The sequence below is a fragment of the Heptranchias perlo genome, chromosome 15 (genome assembly GCF_035084215.1).
Source record: "Heptranchias perlo isolate sHepPer1 chromosome 15, sHepPer1.hap1, whole genome shotgun sequence".
Lineage (NCBI taxonomy): Eukaryota > Metazoa > Chordata > Chondrichthyes > Hexanchiformes > Hexanchidae > Heptranchias > Heptranchias perlo.
The window spans coordinates 49628285-49647990 of NC_090339.1; the positions used below are offsets into that span (position 1 = coordinate 49628285).

General features: G+C 42.5%; 1 protein-coding gene across 2 annotated transcripts in view; it reads left to right on the forward strand.

The window, feature by feature from the left end:
• The first annotated feature begins 1199 nt into the window (after positions 1–1199).
• The window catches only part of rlim (ring finger protein, LIM domain interacting), a 41640-nt gene continuing 23133 nt past the window's right edge, over positions 1200–19706 (forward strand). Inside the window, exons 1-2 of one of the 2 annotated variants that reach the window (XM_067997189.1) lie at positions 1201–1282; positions 3681–3805. The gene's annotated coding sequence lies outside the window, so the exon portion shown is untranslated. Of the gene's footprint in view, positions 1283–3680; positions 3806–19706 lie in introns of both variants that reach the window. The other variant, XM_067997190.1, reaches the window with a different exon arrangement.

The window sequence follows — 19706 nt, forward strand, 5'->3', positions numbered from 1 at the left end:
AGTGAGTGGTGGAAGCAGATTCAATAGGAAAATGGATAAATACTTGAAGGGAAAAAAAATTACAGGGCTATGGGGAAAAATCAGGGGAATGGGACTAATTGAATAGCTCTTTCAAAGAGTTGGCACAGGCACGATGGGCCGAATGGCCTCCTCCTGTGCTGTACATATATGATACTATGATCAATATATTTTATTTTGGTTTAGAAAATTGACTGGTTTTGATCAAAATCACTCTGAATAATAATCACAGGTCTTTGTTTAAATGCAGCTCTGTCAACGTGGAAGAAATGTCATGAATGAGATTTTTAATTATACAGGAATGACACAGATTTCAAACTTAGTTAAGCATATCGAACTGTAGCTTCAACAACAACAGGAATAATTGATATGTCATGTACTTGCATATTGGTTATTTAACACTAGAGGGCACCTGATGGGAAAGCATATTGTAACTCTTAACCTCTAGGGTCTCCTCTTGCCTGTACATTGAATGTTATTATATCCAGAGAGAATGTTTCAGTGAGTCTGTATTAAAAGCAGCCCTTATATTACCACACCAACTTGAGTGTTTATTGGAGGTAACAATGATTGTATTTACATAACGCTCAATATGCGTTGAGTCATCCTAGAGCGCTTTACAGGGCACAGTGCACAATAAATCAGGTCATTTTAAACCAAGCTGGGTGTTAATTCTTTTGCTATCTATGTGTTCCTCTTTGTAATGATTAATACTAATGTTGACATTCCATCGTGTGGTTAGTCTTCATTTAATGAGTGTGTGTCATATCTATTTGGAGTGACAGTCTCACCTTGGTTTAAAAAAGTAACCTATTTTTGTGAGTGTCACTCCTACAAATGAACACAGTTCCATTTATTTAAATGAGTTTACAGTCTGTTTCCCTGATTTGGATTATAAAACTCACTTGTAACCATTTCCTACGTTGCCACAATTGCTACATATTAAACAGTCTGGTTTAATATGTGTATGATTTTTAATTATCTGTGTGGGAAGCTGAAGCTTTTTATCTAAAATAAAATGTTTGCTTTGCCATTTCCCTGTTGCTCAGTGATACCCCGGAACCTTCCTCCTGGACCAAGCGGCAGTGAATGGGGCGGGTCGGGTGGGGTGAGGTTTCATGGTCGCGGTTCCCTGCGGGGGGATGGGGATCGGCGGGACTCGGTGCCCGACTTCCTGTTTCCGCTTGTCGCCGCCTAACAATGGTGGTAACGGTCTGACTGGTGCGGCCCGGATTTAGCGCGACGTGTTGGCAACTGGGAGCAGGTGAGGGACCTGAGTGGTGGGAGGGGGGAAAGGTCTGGAGCTTGAGGGCGGAGGGAGGGGGCTCCGTCCCCGGTTAGACCGTGGAAACCGTCAGCTGTTGCTGTCGTGTGTGTCGGGGGTGGGGGGGGGGAGGAGATATTTATGCGAGTGGAGGAAAGGCTCAGGCTCTGCGGCCTAGCGCTGACTCCGAGTCCCAGGCATAAGGGGGGGGGGGAAGCAAGGGCCGAGGCTTTTCCCCGGCCCCCAGTTGGGTAAAATCCCGAGCTCCAGCGCAGTGGAGCCCGCTTATTATCCGCACCGATTTTGTAACTCGTTGACTCGTTCACTTAAAAATCCTGTTATTAAAAATAGCTCAACACCTTTGAACTAATCCCCCTTCCCTGAGCCGGAATTATTTTTAGACAAAAACACGAAATGTAACCGCATTTTAAAATTTTAATTACTCCAGTCTTTGTTCCTTTGATTTTTTTTTTTTGGGGGGGTCTATTTCCTATTTCTAAATGTCATTTTTTTGAAGAAATCATTTTGGGTCCAATTAGTATTTTCCCATGTGACACCGTCTGGTTCCCTTTCTCTTTCTCTTCATAAACACAGGCAGAATTTCCTGGTCGAGTGGGCTCTCGTACAAATTCAGTTTTGTGCTCAAAGGCATTCGGGGTTCGTGCGTGTTTGTTCTTCTTTTTGCCCCTTTCTCTCTTCTCACTCTCCCCTGTAACAGCGGCGCCGATTGGAGTGCTGTAGAAATCTGGTGCATTACGATTTTTATGTGATTGCGTAACTGGGTTTATGTAGGTCAATAGTATGATATAGTGGAAGGTACAAATACACAGTGGTACTTAGAAACAAATGGCTGCCGTTGAGCGATGTATTGGGGTTTCTTTCCCGTCGGTTTGGTGTACTTTTTGGCTTTGTAAAGGTGGAATATTGGTTTATAAGCACACTGATCTCCAGCAAAGCTGCAATATGCCATTTATTGTGTTCGGTGCGAAGTTATACTGATTTATTAACTGCATTGCAGTACAATGGATTAGGAAGATATTTTGAGGTTTACAAACTAAAATCTTAAATGCATGAATTGTTCACCTAATTTTATTGATCTATTTTTTCCAAACTGAGTTCCCACTAATCAGGGCTAAGATTGGTAATGTAGAATAATGGTGGTACAGTTTGTGCATGTTTTTGAGGTATTCAAATGGTCCTTTTCTGAGTTGCCACCTCTAATTTCTTTTAAAATATATTTTGATTTGTTATTTCCCCTTTTGAAGAAGCCTCTTGTTGCAGAGGCATAGAGTAGGTATTTTCATCAATATTTTATTGCCATTGTCTCTCCCAATTCAGTACGCATTAACATTCATTAAGTTAGGTCTTCCGCACTCACGTCAGACAGGTCTGCAGGGTGACAAATATACTGTGCTAATTAATTCTCTATTTAGAATACCCTGTATTTCATTGAAAGCTGGTGGCTTTTAAGTCTACGTTGGTGCAGATGCATATTAATCACCTCGTACTTGCCCCAAAAAATTGTTTCTTTGAATAGCGATTTTAATGTTGCTATGTGTTGGAAAGTGTTTATTATACATATTCAACATGCTGGCTTCTGTCCATTATCCTCAATTATGGTGCAGAATTGTAGTACCCGTAACAGCTTCATTTGGTAGGATGCCATATGGGCTTCCTTCAAAGGAAATTGGTTATCAAGACCCTGATTTGTGGACTTTGCCCTGATCTCTGGGACCTTTTCTGATCCACTGATAGGCCATATTAATTGAGTACAGGGTGCATGGTTTTCTTTTTATCTTGATTTTTTTTTTCTTTCTGGGAATTTTCAGTGTTCTTCCCATTTCTGCTGTTTTTAATATAATCCCTACGCATGATAGTGGATAAATGATTGCTTTGTAATTTATCTGTTTGCTTTTAATACACCAGGCAGGAGACCCAGGAGAAAATTGGGAAATGCAGCAGAAGAAAGTGGAAAAAATTGGGGGAAGTTATTCGTCCCTTTTTAAAAAAAATAGAAGCAATTGACCATTTAATAAGGAGGGGGAAACTATATAAAAGAGTTTAGCAGCTAGGAGAATCCAGCATTTTTAAAGTAAGATATTAATCACTTCACAACATTTTATAGATAGATTCCAAAAACGTGTGGAAAAGGGATGGTAGCGGAGGATGAAATTGGCCCTAAGTAAGGTTGATGAGACACAAAATCCATGGCTGCCACCACTCGCATGCTCTAAATATTGGCATGATCCTTGTGAATCAGATTCCCAAAACAGGCCATATAGGCCATCCACTTATGCTGGAATGATCTGTCAATACCTGCTGCCTCAACTCACGTTTTAATGAATTTAATACAACTGACTTTTTAATTGGATTCTATTTCTGTATTTTTTTTTATAAGGTCCATTGTCTATATCCATGAACAAGTCAACATCGTAATACTAAAACTGACTGGATACTTGATTGCACTTCTAATCTCTGGTACTTTACCTGTCACTGGTGAAAACTTTGGATTTTATCCTCAAGGTGAGACACATCAGTGTTGGGGAATGGAAACCTATACCATTTCCTGGGCCCAGTGTTGGCAATGCTTACTTTCAGTGAGCTGCAGTGTGGGATATATGCAAGAAGGCGCTCCTATATGGCCCCAATAATGTGCTTTAATTGCTACCAAGGAAGGGCTGTTTCTCAGCCAATGTTCTTGATGGTCTCTGAGGAAAAGTGTCATGTTATCGTTAATTTAGTTATATGAACTGCCAACAAGAAACTGGATTGAGATTGCCCAAAGCTCATTTAGCATAGCGAACTTATCACCATTGGAAACTTCCATTGCATTCGCCTTGCTTGGTTTTGTTAACTTAGGTGTGAAGGATCAAAGGATTGTGGTTTTGGGCACTATTATAAGGTATTGAAGCCATGGAAAAGGTGCAATGTAGATTCGCCATGATGATATTAAGGATGAGAGAATATCGTTACGATCAGATAATTGAAAAACTAGGGCTGTATTCACTGCAGCAGAAAAGATTAAGAGGAGAATATAACTATTCAAAATTATCGAGGGGGTAAACAATGAAAGATCATTTCCACTTGTAGAATTCCTACGGAGCATTCGCTTAAAACTTTGGATTAGTGTTGGAAGCATAAAGCCTAAGCTAAAGATGGAGGTTAGAAGAAATATTTTCTCTCAGGTTCATAAAATGCATTATAAGTGAACATCGAAGCTGAATCAACAAGGACACGAAGAAATTGGGGTAAACACTTGAAGAAAACTATTAAAAGGTATGGGGAAAGAGCAGAGGTATAAGGTTAAGAGTAGATTGCTCTTATATGGAGCTAACGCTGATGCAGGCAATTGGAAAATTTTAGCAATATTTGGATGGATCTGCTGGAGTATCTGAAATTAATATGAATGGAATCTATATTTCTGGCTTGACTGCCTGTTTTGCTACTTACCAGGTCAATTGTGGTCCTTTTTAGGGCTAATTACTCAATTTATAGAATCGTACAGCACAGAAGGAGGCCATGAAGCCCATCGTGCCTCTGCTGGTTCTTTGAAAGAGCTATTCAATTAGCCCCCCTCTCCTATTTCCCCAGTGTCCTGCACATTTTTCCTTTTCAAGTATATATCCAGTTCCCTTTTCAAAGTTGCTATTGAATCTGCTTCCACCACCCTTTCAGGCTGTGCATTCCAGATCATCATAACTCACTGCGTTTTAAAAAAAACTCCTCATCTCCCCTTTGGTTCATTTGCCAAGTACCTTAAATCCGTTTCCTCTGGTTACCGACCCTCCTGCCAGTGGAAACAGTTTCTCCTTGTTTATTCTATCAAAACCCTTCATAATTTTGAACGCCTCTGTTAAATCTCCCCATAACCTCCTCTGCTCTGAGTACAATCCCAGCTTCTCTAGTCTCTCCACATAACTGAGGTTCCTCATCCCTGGAAGAAAATAAGGAAGAAAACTTGGCTTTTAGAATCCCTATAACTCCCAGCATCTGAAGGTCATTTTCTGCTGCACCCTAAACAAATTCTACGGCAAGATGATGTAGATTCAATGGCAGGCCGATCCAATTTCTTTACATTGCTGTGTTCTAAACTTAGTTTATATTAAGAAATTTAACAGCAATTTTTATTAAAACAAACAAATGTCAACTATGATTATATTAACTGAAATCTTGTTGCAATCAAATGTTAATGGCTTTAAAAAGTGTTAGCAATTTTAATTTTAAAAACTCAGCTATTTTTATAAAACACAGTTCAAACAAATTCATTACATGATAAAAATAATGCAAATAGATAAATAAGATTCCATATAAATTCCCATTAAACGCCGCATTAAACTGTTTACCAATTTAGGCCATACCTAACCATTAAACTGGGACATAACCATTAAAATAAAAAGATGCAAAAACTAGCCTCTATCCACAGAACAAAAAGACACAGCAAGGTCTATTACAAATTTTCCACAGCTCACAGTGATGTCTTCAGACATATTGCAGCTGTGGCTGGAGAGGCAGTGCACTTTGAGTCCAGGAGTGGGTCTTTCTGTGCATTTACATATTGTTCAAGATTCACACTAAGCCTGATAATTTGGTCGTTTGGTGTCACGTGACATTCCCTGAGCTGGAAGGAAAATTTTGAACTGTGGCCACCATTTTGTGCCTTTTTTATGGCAAGCATTTTTTATGTTTAAACTGGCAAAAAAGGTTGGGGAATATCAGGGAAACCATTTCCGAGGTATGGGGTAAATTCCACTATCGTGGGATCGCAGTACAGTGGGAGTGTTGGTAAAGTTCACAAGGAATTTGGTATCTGGGCTGTTTATAGAATGGCAGGCGTACTCCCTGCTCTTTCAGTTTGTTGAGAGCTTTGTGTGGGGTTCACTTGAACAGGGTTTCATTGCCTCTCCCCAGACACTTTTTAAATTGCTTAAATTAAAAACACAGAATACAGCCAGCATAGATTGTTATTTCCTAGTAAGTTGAAAAATGCATTTTTTAGCTGCTGTCACCTTAAGATGTTGACAGTTGTGCTCATATGCTGCTTCTGCACTCATATTCATCTTTCTAAAACTCCTGTAGAATGTTGCATCAGCGGAACCTACAAATGGTAAATGCAGAAAATATTCCAGCCAAGGTCGAGTTTTTTCAAATCACTTGTTTATTTTTGCAGGAAAAAAATTCACTTTTTGCTAATTTTCTTCCTTCCTAAAGCTGCAGGAATATAATTGCACAGGCGTCAGTAATCCTCTGATATCTCGCCCAAGTTGCCATTCTTCAAGTGTGAGCCCAAATGGTGAGTGTCGGCAACTGTGCAGACGATCACAGCTCAGCCCTTCATGTCCACCTAGATGCACTTGTCAGCACCAGTCACTGGATGGCAATCGGGAACCGAAGCTCTGGCTAATTTATTTTTGAATGTCTCATCAGCCTCGGTGTACTGAGACCAATTGACTCCTCCCACAGAGATCAGGCACCTTGTCACTTAATGGGAATCCAACCTGACTAAGTACTGCACTACATAGTGCATTTACCCAGTAACCTGTCTTCATTTCTGATGAGCAAAATATTGATTGCACGTTCATAAAGCTGTAGGGTTCGTGTTCAGCATCTGCCTCTGCTCCTTGGTAAGCTAGTTTTGGCTGCAATTCCTTTGAGTTTTAGAATGGCTCTAAATTTGCTGTCATACTTTTTTTAATAACAGTTTGTATTTATGTACTGCTGCTCATGCAGAAGAATGCTTTACAAGGTGGGTTGGGAAGGATTATGGTGGAGCCGAAAACATGGTTGCAGAGATTTTTAAGAGGACTTCGAAGGAAAGGAAAATTATATTGAAATTGTTTTGGGAAAGTGTTCTAAAGAGCCATGGCATGGTGGCTGAAGGATAGGCCTCTGCTGTAATGGAGGGAACAAAGTTGAGCAGTAATCCAGAGTCAGGGCAGTGGAATATGTGGGCTGGGACATGCATCTATCTGGATAAGATTGCTGAGGGGAGGTGAATCAAGAGTGGAGGGATTTGAAAACAAGGACAAGCATCTTGAAGCCATTATGCAAGGAAATGGAGAACTAATGGAGTCAGTAAGGATAGGTGGGTGTGATGAGAGGATACAGGCTGCAGAGTTTTGTGGATTAACTATGATGGGTGAAAGAGAAGTCAACAAGGAAAGCATTCGAGAAGTTGATCCTTTAGATGAAGGTGTGCGTTGGTTCCAAAATGTAAGGAAAGGTGTAGGAGTCTGAGGCATTGTTTTGGAGGTGGAAAAATTGGAGTTTGTCAACTGACCAGATATGTGGTAAAGAAGATAGCTCAGGCTCAAGCAGGATGTTGAGCTTGTGCACCACCTGAATCAGTGTAAGCTGACTGTTGGGAATATTATTGAACTGGAGCCAGAGAAACACACATCCTGGCATGAACCAAGGAAGGTGGCTTTGATTTTGTTGACGTGATGAAAATTTTGGAACATGATGTCGGACATGCGTTCAATGACCCTGTGCTTGTGGATGATGATGCCAAGGTGTTGCATAGTGTTGAGAAGCCGTGGGCATGTCGCAAGTGACCACAAAGGCACAGGAGGTGAAGCCATTTGAGGAGATGTGACTTATTGGGATAGCTAGGAATGGAACTAGGAGAGAACAGTGTTTTGGAGATGAACCGTAGGGAGTAGAATGGAGCGATTGGCAGTGTGGAATGTATTGGAGATGTGGAGGAGATTAATAGGGAACAGAGCACTTTTTTCCCTCTTAGCTTATGATTATTTGTAACAGTCTTCAAACTTTTGTGTTTTTTTTATTCGTTCATGGGATGTGGGCATCGCTGGCGAGGCCGACATTTATTGCCCAACCCTAATTGCCCTTGAGAAGGTGGTGGTGAGCCGCCTTCTTGAACCGCTGCAGTCCGTGTGGTGAAGGTTCTCCCACAGTGCTGTTAGGAAGGGAGTTCCAGGATTTTGACCCAGTGACAATGAAGGAAAGGCGATATATTTCCAAGTCGGGGTGGTGTGTGACTTGGAGGGGAACATGCAGGTGGTGTTGTTCCCATGTACCTTGTCCTTCTAGATGGTAGAGGTCGCGGGTTTGGGAGGTGCTGTCGAAGAAGCCTTGGCGAGTTGCTGCATTGCATCCTGTGGATGGTACACACTGCAGCCACTGTGCGCCGGTGGTGAAGAGTGTGAGCGTTTAGGGTGGTGGATGGGGTGCCAATCAAGTGGGCTGCTTTGTCCTGGATGGTGTCGAGCTTCTTGAGTGTTGTTGGAGCTGCACTCATCCAGGCAAGTGGAGAGTATTCCATCACACTCCTGACTTGTGCCTTGTAGATGGTGGAAAGGCTTTGGGGAGTCAGGAGGTGAGTCACTCGCCACAGAATACCCAGCCTCTGACCTGCTCTTGTAGTCACAGTATTTATATGGCTGGTCCAATTGAGTTTCTAGTCAATGGTGACCCCCAGGATGTTGTTGGTGGGGGGTTCAGCGATGGTAATGCCATTGAATGTCATGGGGAGGTGGTTAGACACTCTCTTGTTGGAGATGGTCATTGCCTGGCACTTGTCTGGCACGAATGTTACTTGCCACTTATGAGCCCAAGCCTGGATGTTGTCCAGGTCTTGCTGCATGCGGGCTCGGACTGCTTCATTATTTGAGGGGTTACGAATGGAACTGAACACTGTGCAATCATCAGCGAACATCCCCATTTCTGACCTTCTGATGGAGGGAAGGTCATTTGATGAAGCAGCTGAAGATGGTTGGGCCTGGGACACTGCCCTGAGGAACTCCTGCAGCAATATCCTGGGGCTGAGATGATTGGCCTCCAGCAACCACTACCACCGTCCTTTGTGCTAAGTATGACTCCAGCCACTGGAGAGTTTTCCCCCTGATTCCCATTGATTTCAGTTTTACTAGGGCTTCTTGGTGCCACACTCGGTCAAATGCTGCCTTGATGTCGAGGGCAGTCACTCTCACCTCAGGAATTGAGCTCTTGTCCATGTTTGGACCAAGGCTGTAATGAGGTCTGGAGCCGAGTGGTCCTGGTTGAACCCAAACTGAGCATTGGTGAGTAAGTCCCGCTTGATAGCACTATCGATGACACCTTCCATCACTTTGCTGATGATTGAGAGTAGACTGATGGGGCGGTAATTGGCCAGATTGGATTTGTCCTGCTTTTTGTGGACAGGACGTACCTGGGCAATTTTCCACATTGTCAGGTAGATGCCAGTGTTGTAGCTGTACTGGAACAGCTTGGCTAGAAGCGCTGCTAGTTCTGGAGCACAAGTCTTCAGCACTACAGCCGGGATGTTGTCGGGGACCATAGCCTTTGCTGTATCCAGTGCACTCAGCCGTTTCTTGATATCATGTGGAGTGAGCCGATTTGGCTGAAGACTGGTTTCTGTGATGGTGGGGATATCGGGAGGTGGCCGAGATGGATCATCCACTCGTCACTTCTGGCTGAAGATGGTTGCAAACACTTGTCTTTTGCACTCACGTGCTGGACCCCGCCATCGTTGAGGATGGGGATGTTCACAGAGCATCCTCCTCCCGTTAGTTGTTTAATTGTCCATCACCATTCACGACTGGATGTGGCAGGACTGCAGAGCTTTGATCTGATCCGTTGGTTGTGGAATCGCTTAGCTCTGTCTATAGCATGTTGCTTCGCTGTTCAGCATGCATGTAGTCCTGAGTTGTAGCTTTACCAGGTTGGCACCTCATTTTTAGGTACGCCTGGTGGGAACTTTCTGCAACTATTGGCACGTCCCCAGTGACCAGCTTCGTATATCTACACATTTCCAGGGACCCCATGTCCGAACTTCCAAAAAAAAGCATCTGTTAGCACAGTTTTTCCTGTGTATATCATTGTAGAAAACTTATTGATATACAACCACAAAAACAATGTGCTATTAAGTTAATGAATATGGAACAATTCAGAAGTCTGTTGACCTTGCAGACTACACCTTAAAAGCCTATGATATATTGGGAACAAGTAAATGTAACTTTTTTAAAATCTGAAATTTTTATTTAAGTACTGGCGAGGGTGTGAATAAATCATTCCAGTCTTGAATCAGTGGCTCATGTTGGAGATCCAGGCAATTTTGGGGTTCTAAATTCTAAATGTTTTTTCTCCAATATGAGGACAATTAAAAATCTGACTCTGTTTCTTTGGAAAGGGCAGCAAATAGGCAAGTTTTGTACAGAATTTCTAAATTGGCAATTTGGTCCTTGCCAAGAATGAAATTTTAGACAATGCGAATCAGAGTTACTTGTCCTAACTGGTTATGCGATTTAAGATCTTGCTTCAGCATTTGCAGGATGAACACATTTTGGTCTGTTGTTGAATGTTTGGAAAACTTTGTTGTATAAACTGAAAATTCTAGAAATATACAGCAGGTTTGTCAGGATCTGTAAAATGCAAGAAAATAAGGAAAAATAGAAAGAGGCAGGGGGAGGCAATTGGCTTTGCTAGTGTTAAATTGCTTGCAACTTGCCTTTGTTTTACTTTTTCTCTGTTTTCCCCCATTTTCTTTAATTTTTGTTGGCGGGTGTTTCCCATGTCGCTTCACCCTCCACTATTTCCACATTTTTTGGACCTTTTTGTATCAGTGTTTCATTTCATTGATCTTTTACATCATCTTAGTCTTCTATTAAGCAGTTTACAAATCATTCAACCCATTTACTCCCTCTCTATGACTGGTGCACCTGGTGATTCTCTCTCCCTTTTTTCCCTAACAGTACCAAAGTGCCTGTTTAACTGTGCCTTTGGTTCTGGTGTAGGGTACATACCCAGAACATCGTAATCTGCTTTTCCTTTTTCTAGATGCTGATTAACCTGCTGTGTATTTTCAACATTTGTGGTGTTCCCTTTTTGTGTTGTATGAGTTATTTTGTTTTGGTATATTTTTGTGTGCATATATTTGTTCAACTTGCATTTATTTATCTTTTCTGCTTGGTACACATTTTTCTATTTTTATTTGGTAATAAAGTATTAGAAGCATGACTTGTAAGGTTGTTACCAAAATGGCAACTTCTAAAGTATAATCGTTGAACTTATGTTCTAGATTATACGGTTTGATACATCCATTGATGGGCAAAATGATATAACCTTGTTCTACACATCTCCGAGTAACGTGATTGTGCTTAATGCTACATATTCATGACTCCCAATAGTCTCTCAAGCATTTTTATGCGCAGATTATTACTAAGCAATCAATGTGATCCTTGTAGTCTCCTTGGGTTGGGGGTAAGCAGGGTTGAGTTTGGTGGGAGTTGACATGCCTGGCGATGGGAGCTTAGAACTGGGTCATTCTGCCAAGGCAGATTATGTAATCGATACTTGTGCCAGGCAGGTCTACAGTATTCCAGGACACTGTTGATCATTGACCAGCCAGGTTCACTTAATAACCTGATCACGTTCTAGGTCATGTAGAAAATAACAGAAGTCTGACATTGAGTTTAATGCAGCAATCTAATTTTGCGCTGGTAGTTTCTGACTTTATCTGAACTACTTGAATGAATTGATGCTTTATGACTAGCAGCTTCTGATTATGTAAATCACCCATGGCATTGCTCCCAGATGGTGTCCAAGAACAGAGCTGGAGGCCTTGGGGTGGGAAAAGGAGCTAGAGAACTTGGAGTTGGCCTGTCAGCTATAAGAGCAGAGCAAGAGCACTTGAGGTGAGCCTCCAGGGAACAATTAGAATGTGGAACTCGCTACCACAAGGAGTAGTTGAGGTGATTAGCTAGATTAAACACATGAGAGAAAGGAATAGAAGGATATATTGATGGGGTTAGATGAAGTGTGGAAGAAGGCTCATGTAGAGCATAAACACAGACATGGACCCGTTGGACTGAATGGCTTGTTTCTGTGCTGTACATTCAATGTAATTTTAATAATGTAAGTGAGAATCCTCAGCACTGAGGTTGCAGTTGCACAGAGGCCTCAAAGGTGATGCATGTGCAGAGACCCGAATAATATTGGAAGGAAAGGCCCAGATGTACAAAGTAAATCCTGGAAAAGGAGCAAAAGTCGAGTCTTGAGAATAGGCCTCTGGGAGTACATTTCTTGGATGGATTTCCAACAGGCTGTAGAGAATATTACGGGTGAGATTAAGGATTTTTTTGAATTATTTCAGATTTTTGTGTTAGAAACCTAATTTTAGTACACGCATCCTCTGGTTACCAAGATTATGGCTGGAAGCATTTTCGAAAGTTATTTTGAGCGATATCATTGGTTTTTGCCAGTTGTATACTTCCTGGTAGATTTCCTACCTGCTTGTTCACTGCTAGCTTTCCTATCTGTTCAGTAATATTTCAAGCAATCAGACATTCCTTAGTGAGTGCTACACTCTTGAAGAAAAAGGATTTAAAAGGAATCCCAAACTAATCCAGTAAGGATTTTTTTCTAAAGTCCAGCAAAATTCTGTTCGGAAGCTGGAATGAAAAATAAACTTAAGTGGGTGAACTAATTGGGGATTTTTTTTCTTTGTTTTAGTCTTCATTCAGTGAGCTAGTGATGACTGGATCACCAGATTATTGTAGAGTGTGAAGTTCAAATTTTAAATAGTTTATGAAGTGGCAATTTTAAATTAATGACTATTCGTCATTGACTCTCCAAACAGAGGTAATAGTCTTTCCTTAATCACCCTATCAAAATCCTTCAAATTTTAAAATCCTCTATTACATCTGTTCCAGTGGAAATAGTCCCAGTATCTCAAATCGCTCAACAGTAGTTTCTCACACTTGGTATTTATATCTAGATCCCACAAACATAAATGACCAGCCCATTTATTTTGGTGGTGGTAGTTGAGGGAGAATATCGACCAGGACATTGAGAAATCGCCGCTGCTCCTCAAATAGTGCAATGGGATCTTTACCAACTACAGGAAAAGGCAGTCAGCTGAAAGACTGCATCTTTTGCTTTATTCATTCATGGGATGTGGGCGCCGCTGGCAAGGCAAGTGTTTATTGCCCATCCCTAACTGCCCTTGAGAAGGAGGTGGTGAACCGCTGCAGTTCATGTGGTGAATGTACTCCCACAGTGCTGTTAGGTATGGAGTTCCAGGATTTTGACCTTGCCACGATGAAGGAATGGCAATATATTTCCAAATCAGAATGGTGTGTGACTTAAAGGGGAACGTGCAGGTGGTGGTGTTACCATGTGCCTGCTGCCCTTGTCCTTCTCTGTGGTAGAGGTCGCGGGTTTGGGAGGTGCTGTCGAAGAAGCCTTAGCGAGTTGCTGCAGTGCATCCTGTGGGTGGTACACACTGCAGCCACAGTGCGCAGGTGGTGCAGGGAGTGAATGTTTAAGGTGGTGGATGGGGTGCCAATCAAGCGGGCTGCTTTGTCCTAAATAGTGTCGAGCTTCTTGAGTGTTGTTGGAGCTACACTCATCCAGGCAAGTGGAGAGCATTCCATCACACTCTTGACTTGTGCCATGTAGATGGTGGAGAGCCTTTGGGGAGTCAGGAGGTGAGTCATTCGCCACAGAATACCCAGCCACTGACATGCTCTTGTAGCTACAGTATTTATGTGGCTGGTGCAGTTAAGTTTCTGGTCACTGGTGGACCCCCAGGATGTTGATGGTGGGGGATTCAGCGATGGTAATGCCATTGAATGTCAAGGGGAGGTGGTTAGACACTCTCTTGTTGGAGATGGTCATTGCCTGGTACTTAAGTGGCAAGTTTCATTCGCGCCACATATCAGCCCAAGCCTGGATTTTGTCCAGATCTTGCTACATGCGGGCATGGACTGCTCCATTATCTGAGGGGTTGCGAATGGAATTGAACACTGTACAGTCTTCAGCGATCATCCCTAGTTCTGAACTTATGATAGAGGGACGGTCATTGATAAAGCAGCTGAAGATGGTTGGGCCTAGGACACTGCCCTGAGGAACTCCTGCAATCAAGTGGCACTTACTCACCAATAACCTGCTCACCGATACTCAGTTTGGAGTCCGCCAGGACCACTCGGCTCCAGACTTCATTACAGCCTTGGTCCAAACTCCTGCAGCGATGTCTTGGGGCTGAGACGATTGGCTTCCAACAACCACTGCCATCTTTGTGCTAAGTATGATTCCAGCCACTGGGGAGTTTTGCCCCTGATTCTCATTGACTTCAATTTTACTGGGGCTCCTTGATGCCACACTCGGTCAAATGCTGCCTGATGTCAAGGGCAGTCACTATCACCTCACCTCTGGAATTCAGCTCTTTTGTCCATGTTTGGACAAAGGCTGTAATGAGGTCTGGAGCCGAGTGGTCCTGGCGGACTCCAAACTGAGTATCAGTGAGCAGGTTATTGGTGAGTGAGTGCCGCTTGATAGCACTGTCGACGACACCTTCCATCACTTTGAGAGTAGACTGATGGGGCGGTAACCGTCCGGATTGGATTTGTCCTTTTTGTGGACATGACATACCTGGGCAATTTTCCACTTTGTCGGGTAGATGCTAGTGTTGCAGCTGTACTGGAACAGCTTGGCTAGAGGCATGGCTAGTTCTGGAGCACAAGTCTTCAGCACTACAGCCGGGATATTGTCGGGGCCCATAGCCTTTGCTGTATCCAGTGCACTGAGCCGTTTCTCGACATCACATGGAATGAATCGAATTGGCTGAAGACTGGTTTCTGTGATGGCGGGAATCTCGAGAAGAGGCCACTTCTGGCTGAAGATGGTTGCAAACGCTTCAGCCTTGTCTTTTGCACACACGTGCTGGGCTCTGCCAATGCAGCATTTCTTCTATACTATACTAGACTGTCACACTAGATTACTTGCTCACAACCTTTTGACTCAGATGAGTGTACTGCAAACTTAGCCATGCTGACTCTTGAAGGATACACATCTAGGCCTTGTGTTATTTCTCCAGCTGACTGATCAGAATGAATTGAATGTAGTGCTGTGATGTATGCTTGCTGGGTACATTTAGGGCACTGTGATCTTGCTTGATTTCCTTGGGGAGTCTGAGAGAAATTGCTCAGTTTTTCCTGAATTGGCTGCAGGTTTTTCTACCTTTCCCGAGGATTGCTTGGTGAGGAGGTGGGTCTGTAGTGTACATGGTTGCACCGTTGTTTAGATGGGCCGAGCTCGTTGGGCCTGATGGTCTGTTCTCATTCTCTTCATCTGGTTATATACAATATGCAGTGAGTTCTAGTGTGTTTTGACTATTTCATGCAAGGTATAAAATTTGTGTATAATAGGTCACAGTGTAGTGACATCTTAATTGATTACGGTCATCTACATTGCTGTGGTTGCTAAAGATACATTTAATTCATATTAAATGTATGGAATGTGAAAATGTCCCTTCCAGTAAACTATGGTGCAGTTTACACTGTCGTGGACTCTTCCCCCAAGTTAATCCTCTCCAGGGAGTTGAATAACCATCGAACTTGCGGAAAGGAAAAGAGGTGTAATTTAAACTTTCATTATTTATGGCATGTTGTATTTCCTGCGTGAGTAATGCTGCAATGGAGTATCACTCTTTTTAATTAAAATGAAGCATAGGTTTCACCAATGACTTTCTTTTGGTAGAACAAGAGCAGTTTTGTTTCGAGACACAAAGCACATTAGCAGTCAGTACAGCAAGTCTAATTGCTAATAAGCATAATTAGGCCTTTTACAGCAGGCTTCCCCTTGCACAGCAGAGCGAGGCAATTTAAACACTTGTTTGCGGCTAGCAATGCTCAAGTTATCAGTGAGCAAACTACTTGTTTGAGGTACACATCTGAGTTGTCCGTGTCAGCAGAGAAATTATTTCCACATGTCCGTTCACATAACTGCACTAATTAAAGTAATGCAAAGTGGCTTTGTTGAACACTTACCAATATTAGTGTCGCAGCTTCACCTACAGCAGAATGACATGGACATCATTTTACGTGATAATCTGTTGGATATGAATGTGATTTTAATGTGGCCAGCTAACGCAGGTTAAGACCTTGTCTAACTTAAAATGTCAGTAGAGTACATCGCATACTTACGCAGAATTTGCATTGACAGCCTTGTGTTTCAGTAACCAAAACTAACATTCAAGTGCCAGAGGCAGTGCAGAAAAGAGCCACAAGCATGATCTCAAGTGCAATGGCCTGAATTATGAGAAATGTATGTAGGAATGTGGGGTTTTCAGGCTTGAAACAAAGTGTCTTGAGGGGGGGATCTTTTGGATAGAGGTATAAAAGATAGTAAACCAAATGGAAAGAATACATGGGAATTTTTGAACTAGTGGTGTTTCTGTATAAAATAAGAGGTTCAGGATATAAAAGCCAAGAGATAATGATCCTATATAAAGCCACGAGACCCCTGTTAGAATACAGTGTGCAATATTGGATATTGCACACCTCAGATAATGAGGCAGTCCGTGCAGCATGACCTGGACAACATCCAGGCTTGGGCTGATGAGTGGCAAGTAACATTTGCGCCAGACAAGTGCCAGTAAATGACTATCTCCAATGAGAGAGAGTCTAACCACCTCCCCTTGACATTCAATAGCATTACCATTGCCGAATCCCCCACATCCTGGGGGTCACCAGTGACCAGAAACCTAACTGGTCCAGCCACATAAATACTGTGGCTACAAGAGCAGGTCAGAGGCTGGGTATTCTGTGGCGAGTGACTCACCTCCTGACTCCCCAAAGCCTTTCTACCATCGACAAGGCACAAGTCAGGAGTGTGATGGAGTACTCTCCACTTGCCTGGATGAGTGCAGCTCCAACAACACTCAAGAAGCTCGACACCATCCAGGACAAAACCAGCCCTCTTGATTGTTTAGGGTGGAGTGGATGGGGTACCATTCACTCCCTTCGCCACCAGCGCACCATGACTGCAGTGTGTACCATCTACAGGATGCACTGCAGGAACTCGCCAAGGCTTCTTTGACAGCACTTCCCAAGCCTGTAACTTGTACCACCTAGAAGGACAAGGGCAGCAGGCACATGGGAACAATACCACCTGCGCGTTCCCCACCTTCCCGACCTGGAAATATATCGCCGTTCCTTCGTCGTCGCTGGGTCAAAATCCTGGAACTCCCTACCTAACAGCACTGTGGGAGAACCTTCACCACACAGACTGCAGCGGTTCAAGAAGGCTGCTCACCACCACCTTCTCAAGGGCAATTAGGGATGGGCAATAAACGCTAGCCTTGCCAGCGACGCCCACATCCCGTGAACAAATAAAAAAAATTGGGATCCACGCTATAGGAAAGATATTTAGAGAGGATATAATGCAAATGCACTAAACTGCTGTCTGGTCTGAGGAAATAAAAATAAGACGACTTGAAAAGTTTGATCTTTTTTCATTAGAACATTGCAGATTATAGGGTGATGTGATAAAAGTTTTTAAAACTATGAAAGGGTGAGACAGGGTATATAGAAGCAGACTTTCCAGTAGTTCAGTTGTCAAGACGGAGGGGTTATGGATACATGATTAAATGTAAGAAATTTAGAACAGAGGATCTGAAAACCTCTTCAGAGTTGAGGTTGCGGAATTCACTTGGGGCTAGTAGTTGAGGCAGAAACTGTCAACATTCAAGATTCTATTGGATAGGTGGATGAAGGCAAAGGGGTTGAAGAGATATGGGAAGAGAGTAGGTAAATATGATTAGAACGATTTGCTTACGGACTGGTTGGGTTGAATGACCAGTTTCCGTGTTGTAACTTCAATGTATCGCTGAACATGGTGATACACACCTAATAAACAACCACAGAGAAGCTCAGATCTGGATGTGTGTGTTGCGGCCTTTTACGCTGAATGGCTAACAGCAAATATTGCTCCCACAATTTCAGAAGTCAACCCCAGATTTACAGGCCATGAAAACCAGTACAAAGTTATCATGCATTATATCTTGCAGTAATTAAGTTTGTCCAGTTGCACTATGCATTGGTATAAGAGTGCTTAAAAATGGATAGCCTAAATCAAGGTAGATTATAGGAAACCTAACTTATAATTTGTACAGTATTCAAAGCCACGATTCCCTACCTTAGTTTATGTGCTTTGCACAGCTGTCAGCAGAAGACTGTGGATTGAGGTGCTGCTTCCCTTTCTACCATCTCCCTTTTCTTCCCCCTTGCCCCTAGTAAGGAGAGGGGAATATCTGAGACTGAGTCAACCCGACCCATGCATATTTAAAATAATGCAAGTTGTTCACATGGGGGGTCTATATTTTTAAAATCTCCTTCTCCCAAGATTCTAGAATTATGGGATCTACAGAGTGTGCTGTTCTGTTTTTCATTGGACACAATTATTCCAAGAAAGGATATTTGAAAAACTGGTCTGATTTAACTGAAGATCGTACCTTATTTTCTGCTTCCTACTTTCCAGAGAATTTAGATCTAGGCAGACAGTATAGGTGGCACTACCTGGTATAACAAGACTGAGTAGAGAAGGTTGTAAATTAGCCCATGTCGTGACTCCAGTGTTGTTACTTGCTGCCTTCAATTTTCAGGACTGGTGTCAATAGTTAATGCCTGGAACGGTCGTCTGCGTAGAGTAGTAGAGGAAAAACTCCAGAATTGTTCAAGAGGCAGTTAGATGCTATGATGCACCATGGACGTTATTAGGTACTGAAATGCTCCAATGGTCAAGATGTACAGCAATTTTATTAAAACAGCGAAGGAATTTTCTGTATAAATTCTATCTGAATATAGCAACTTTAGGATCTAGATGTGATTCTAGGCCGTACCATTTGAATGCAAGTCCATTCTTTCTATCGGCTGTAAGACATTGTGAAATTTGTTTGGGAAATCTCAACCATGAGTTCACAACACAAAACTGCCTTTAAATGGGCACCAATTGACAGTTTTAGGGTATCACACAGATAACTGGAGGGGAAATGGGAATTTCGCACTTCATTGGGACATTCTCTTCTGAGGCTGCTGAGACTTTTTGTAAGGACAAAATAGTAAATCTTTTACTCTGCCTCTGAAATGGAAGTACTCAATACTGGATGCAATAAAAGTGGTCCTGTTAACTGTTCCATTGTTAACGTTGATGTCGCAGATGTTGGGCATTAAAATTTGTGCAACTATTCACTAATTCCCCAACACTGTTGGCCTGCAAAGTAGCCTGAATTTAATACTTTCCAAAATCTTAAAGGAAAGGGTATGTGGAATATTTTCTTGCTAGCTGTGCACTCATTTTTCTTGACTCCGATGTCTCCTGATTGGCAAACAGAGCCAGAAAGGAATCCAAGCTGTGGAATTCTCTGCAGAGGTGCTTGTTGATGTTGGTGTAAGCTGAATATGTCCCTGTGGAGAGGATGAGTTTGAAATAGCAGGTCTCCATGGCGAAGGATGAATTAAATTGCAAGCACCTGCTATGAGAGGTTTTTGAGAAAACATTTTCCAGATAATTTCCTATACTTTGAAAGGAGGCAGTTCCCTCCCTTTACTTGTGACTGACAAGCCCGCACTTACTGCCTATCTAGTTTGTACAACTGAGTGGCTAACTAGAGTTATGTGTAGGCCAG